Genomic DNA, 5,146 nt, shown 5'->3' with positions numbered 1-5,146 from the left:
ACTTTAAAGAAGTTCTTCCTGATGTCCAACCTAAATCTGCTCTCTGTCAGTTTGTGGCCATTATTCCTGGTTATTCCAGGGGTGCCCTGGAAAACAGAGCATCTCCTATCTCTTTCTGCCCCTGCTGCTGATGAACTTGTAAATGGCCACAAGATCCCCTCTCAGCCTTCTCTTGTGGAGGCTGAAGAAACCCAGGTCCCTCAGCCTCTCCTCGTAGGCAAGGAGGGAGGGACCCCAACCCAGACAGCTGTGGGGCAGCCGAGTTGGAGCCAAGGAGGGTCACAGCCCCCCCCCCCCTCCCCAGCTCCTACTTGGCCCAGCCCCCAGGGACCCACGCGACCGGTCCCGCCTGGTGCATGAGACAGGGGAAGGGGGGGGGGCACTCACCTGTCCCCTTCTTCCATGGGGCAGAGACCCCCCAGCCCGTAGAGTGGCGCGGCACCATCAGCGAGCCCTTCTGCACATGTGCGCAGTTTAAAAGTGCCTGCCTGCCATCTAGACATAGAACATCCCTTCTGTCAGATCTCACACAATTCTAAAAAATTCTTAGAAGTTTCCATGCATTTCAGTTGCTATTATTAGAATGCAATTAAGCTGCAGAAATACTCTCATTATCTTAGACTTCACCTACCTCATACCAAAGGACACAGGATTGTATTGTATGCCAAGCCAGGTGAAACCATTAATACATATGCTATCAAAAAGTCAGTGGGTCAGATCACCTCCTATTACAAGCAGTATGTCACCTACTCCTTATAATAAATGTACAAAGGCCTTTCTTCTTAAAATGAGTTAGGTTACATTTCCCCACTACTCCTCTTGAATGGCTGTTGGTGGACTCATTCATTGGAAAAGTGAGATATCACTTTCTAATTTCAAGCTTACATTGATTTATGGGCAATTTACACGTATTTGTTCTTGAGCCAGCACAGTTTTTTGTGTGTTTGTTTTATTTTTTCAACTTCAAAAATTTTTCTTCTGGTGTTTACTACCCTAATGCATTTCTAGAAAGCAACCACATACCCCATGAGCTTTTATTTTGCTAAACTAAAACATGCTAAGCTCTTTGCGTAGGATAGGCTTTTTATACCTTTATCATCATGGTAGTCATTTTCTGCACCTGTTTTAGTTTGGATTAATCTTTCTTGAATGCTGCATTCCAGATACGATCTTCTGGGATAGAAAAGAAGTTTAATATTATGCAATGTTAAACCAGAGTTTAGGATGAGCAAGAGCATTTTAAAGTGTTCAAATTACAGAATGAAATTTAGAAAAAAAAAGTTTATTTGAACTAGAATGCGTCTGTGAGATCAGTTATCCTAGTACACATTTAAAAACAGATATGTGTTAGGACAACTTATTTAGTATTTTTGGGTGCCTGTAGCTGTACAGAGATGCTGCTCTGATGTGCTGTAAGTACAGCACGTCAGCACAGGCTCAATTAGCACACTCTAGCAGCCTCTGCATCTCAAGTATTCAGCATCCCCATGCTTCAAAATAGCAGCTTGTCAAATGAGCTTTAGTTAAAGTGCCTCCGCTGCCATTTTGAAGTGCAGAGATGCTGAATACACAGGACACTGCAGGCACTTTAGAGCTCTAATTAAAGTGCCCCCCCTCCACCCCTAGAGCATGTGTAAAGATACCCTTTAGTTCTACTGCACCATATGGGGGCACAAACTCATTCCTGGAGTAAGTAGTTACAGGTTTTTTTGGATTATCATTCATGACTAGGCAGCAATATGACTTCTCTGAATTCCTCTAAACTAGGAAAACATTTTTTTTCTGTACTACTGAAATTTCACCAGTGCTATTAACTGTGGTATAAATGAGGTGCCAGCATTTTACCATTTTTTTTTTTATCTTCCTGTCCCTTGTCTTCACTACAACTTCCACAGTAGTAACTAATGGAGATTTACCCAAACAGAAAAAATGCTTCCTACCTTAAGTAATTTCATATAAGATTCTGTAATTTAATAAGGATAATCTTAATATTAAATCTGGCTATATAATTGGTATGAGCTGCCCTTACAAGTGAAAAATCTAACATAAAGAATTTTTTTTTCTTTCAGCTCTACTTGGGAAGCATGCATTTTCCTTTTGAAGTTAACTAACTTACTGTCACCTTCTTTCCATTTCCAGTAATAGTTCTGATCTGAATAAGACCAGTGTTCATTAGAAACAACTCTATTAAAATCACTGGGGATACACCAGTGTATATGCAGAGTAACTCATAACCTGGCCCCAGGTGCTGAGTAACTCCCATATTTTCAGTATGAAACAGTTTACAAACCACTGAAACTGCACGCCAAGACTTGCTAGGTTGGCTTGTCATCAGAAGAGCTGTTATGGGAAACTGCTTGGGGAATAGAAAACTGCCAATGTGTCCTTTTACCCGTAGTAAATCACTGCTCTGCCGGTGGCCCTAATATGAAATGTTTCTGCAATAATGCAAATAAAAAGGGGATTGTTGCATAAAAGGATGAAGTAAAATTTTTAAAATCTCCAACTCCACCCAGGCTATATACGGGAAGGGGCACATGTTTCTGTTACAAATCTCAATGCCTTGTAAAAGTCATTCACTCCATGGAGAAATCCTTTCATGACAGGCTAGTAAACAGTGCAGAAATTCCAGAAAGCATATCTTGCATACGTAATTTATTCTAATTGAACCAAGGGCTTTTAAAGGATTCTTCTCCAACATCTTGGCAATGTTCAGACCATGCTTATTATCACTTTAACATTCCAATTTAGAAAAATTCCACTTTTATTTGGTGTACCCTGGAGTCAGCTTGAAATGTAAGAAGCTTTCATCAAAGCTGGTTTCAATGTCTGTTTTAAGTTCTATTTTAAAGAAAATCTTTGCTTCCATGCTTTGTCTGGAATTAATATTCATTATATATATTCTTGTGCCTGAGGGTTTTTTGGAGATACCAATGCTAATGATTAATCTACATAATTACAAAATATGTCTTCATCTTTGGCAATTTTCTCAGCTTCCCACTCCTCTTTCTCTTTTAAAAGATTAACTGTTTTGAAATGGAATAGTATTTACTAGGACAAATACACTGCATATGGTAATCCCAATTAGTGTAATATACAGCCAGAAAAATGCTTTTATTTTCTTATTGGTTGGTTGCCACACCTACATGTCATGACTATAACTGACATACAGTAAAGGCAAAATTCAAAACACAACAATAATCTGTTGAAGCACTGTCTATATACAAAAAACAAACCTTGTGGTTTCATTTATAAGACAAGAGATATTCAGACCATGGTACATTAAACAAATCTCTGTAATTATAGACTATTGCCTTGCAGGTAATCACTATTTAGTGTGTGAGGATGTTTCTCTGCTTACAATTCAACAAATATAAAAGTAATATAGGAGTAGCACATAACATAACATTAATCTGTTTTAAAGGTGGAACGGTCATGCATGCTATGAAAGTCTTTTAAAATGTGAAAACAGTAACATAAAACCAGCTGTTCTGGAATTGTCTGTTCTCACATTCGTGCAAGACCTACAGAGCAGTGATGGAGAAATGTACCATAATTACTCAAATATAAGATAACCTCCCAGTAATTAGATTCTATGTAAGGAAAAATTTTAAATTTGTTATAATACTCCACATATAGAATCTAATTATTGGGGGTTTGCCCTGAATATGCCCCCCCACACACTACTACAGCAGGGAAAATACCATATTTACCTGAATGCAAGACAGGGCCCCTAATCCTATATTTGCATATAAGGAAACCTAACCTAAATAAATACATTGTCTATCATTAAATTGCTGCCAAAAGTAGCATGTGCTCAGTAATGGAAACCAACTATAAAACTGATTAAATGCAGCCAACACTGAGTATGACTATAGAATACATGGCCCGTGTTGGCCTACAGGGCTCTGGATGCAAGGGCAAAAAAAGACAGGGGCTCAGGTGTTGTTCTCCTCGACCCTTCTGGTCAAGAGGAAGGGCCCAGACAGGACTGGACACATCTCGCAGATCAATGCATGGCTGTGCAGATGGTGTCATCAGCAGGGCTTTGGATTCTTCAACTATGGGATGTTGTTCCAAGAAAATGGATTGCTAGAAAGAGACAGGATCCACCTGACAAAGAAAGGGAAAAGCATCTTCACAGACAGGCTCATTAACCTAATGAGGAGGGTTTTAATTGGTTTACTGGGGAATGGAGACCAAAGCCCTAAGGAAAGATGCCCTAGAGGAAGCGCAAGCAGGAAGGAGCAACAAGGGAGGCCTTCTCATTCTTCCTGAGAAAGGGCAATTGGCTAGTTACCTCAGGTGTCTGTAAATGAATGCACAGGACCTGGGAAACAAACAGGAAGTCTCCTGCATGCCTAGAGCTAAGATCAGGGACATCACTGAGGTGATTCCTGCTCTCATTAAGCCCTCTGACTACTACCCCATAGTCCTCATCCATGTGGGAACCAACGATGCGGCTAGGACCAGCCCTGACCACATCATGAAGGACTTCCATGAACTGGGAGACAGCCTCAAGAAGACTGGAGCACAGGTTGTATTTTCTTCTATCTTCTGGTTGGCAGCAGCCGGAGATGCCAGGGTGCCTGCATCAAGGAAGTCAACCGGTGGCTCCAGAGCTGGTGTCTTCAGGAGAGCTTCGGATTCTACAGCCACGACCAGTACTTCCAGGGAGGAGGCTTCCTGGGAGATGATGATCTTCATCTCTCTCCCAGAGGTAAGCATCTGTTCGCCCACAGGTTGGTTGATCTCCTCCTCCGAAGAGCTTTAAACTCAACGGGGGTCGGGGAACCGGTGGTCAAAGAGATCCCAGGGTTGGTAAACCACAAACAAGATACCAGATTGCACCAGGTAAGTATTAAGGAGTTGGTAAGCCATAAACAAGGCACCAGACTACACCAGGTAAGTAATAAAGGGAACACACACCATCAAGGCACAGGGGCACCAAGAGCCCCCTTTGGGGGACTAAAATGTCTTTATACAAATGCCAGAAGTATGGGGAACAAGCAAAAGGAGCTCACACTCTTACTTGCTAGCACCCAGTATGACCTAGTCAGATGAAATGAAACATGGTGGGATTTTACACATGACTGGGCAGTAGGCATTGAGGGGTATAGGTTGTATAGGCATGACAGAGTGGGGA

General features: G+C 41.4%; 1 long non-coding RNA gene across 1 annotated transcript in view; it reads right to left on the bottom strand.

Moving 5' to 3' along the window:
• Window positions 1-387: 387 nt before the first annotated feature.
• Window positions 388-5,146, bottom strand: part of LOC112551879 — a 36,220-nt gene continuing 31,461 nt past the window's right edge. The window contains exons 3-4 of the long non-coding RNA XR_003096213.1: window positions 1,091-1,173; window positions 388-495 (exon numbers count right to left, since the gene is read on the bottom strand). This is a non-coding gene — a long non-coding RNA (uncharacterized LOC112551879). The remainder of the gene's footprint in view (window positions 496-1,090; window positions 1,174-5,146) is intronic.

Source organism: Alligator sinensis, unplaced genomic scaffold, assembly GCF_000455745.1.
Source record: "Alligator sinensis unplaced genomic scaffold, ASM45574v1 scaffold600_1, whole genome shotgun sequence".
Lineage (NCBI taxonomy): Eukaryota > Metazoa > Chordata > Crocodylia > Alligatoridae > Alligator > Alligator sinensis.
This window is presented reverse-complemented; position numbering and strand designations above follow the sequence as displayed.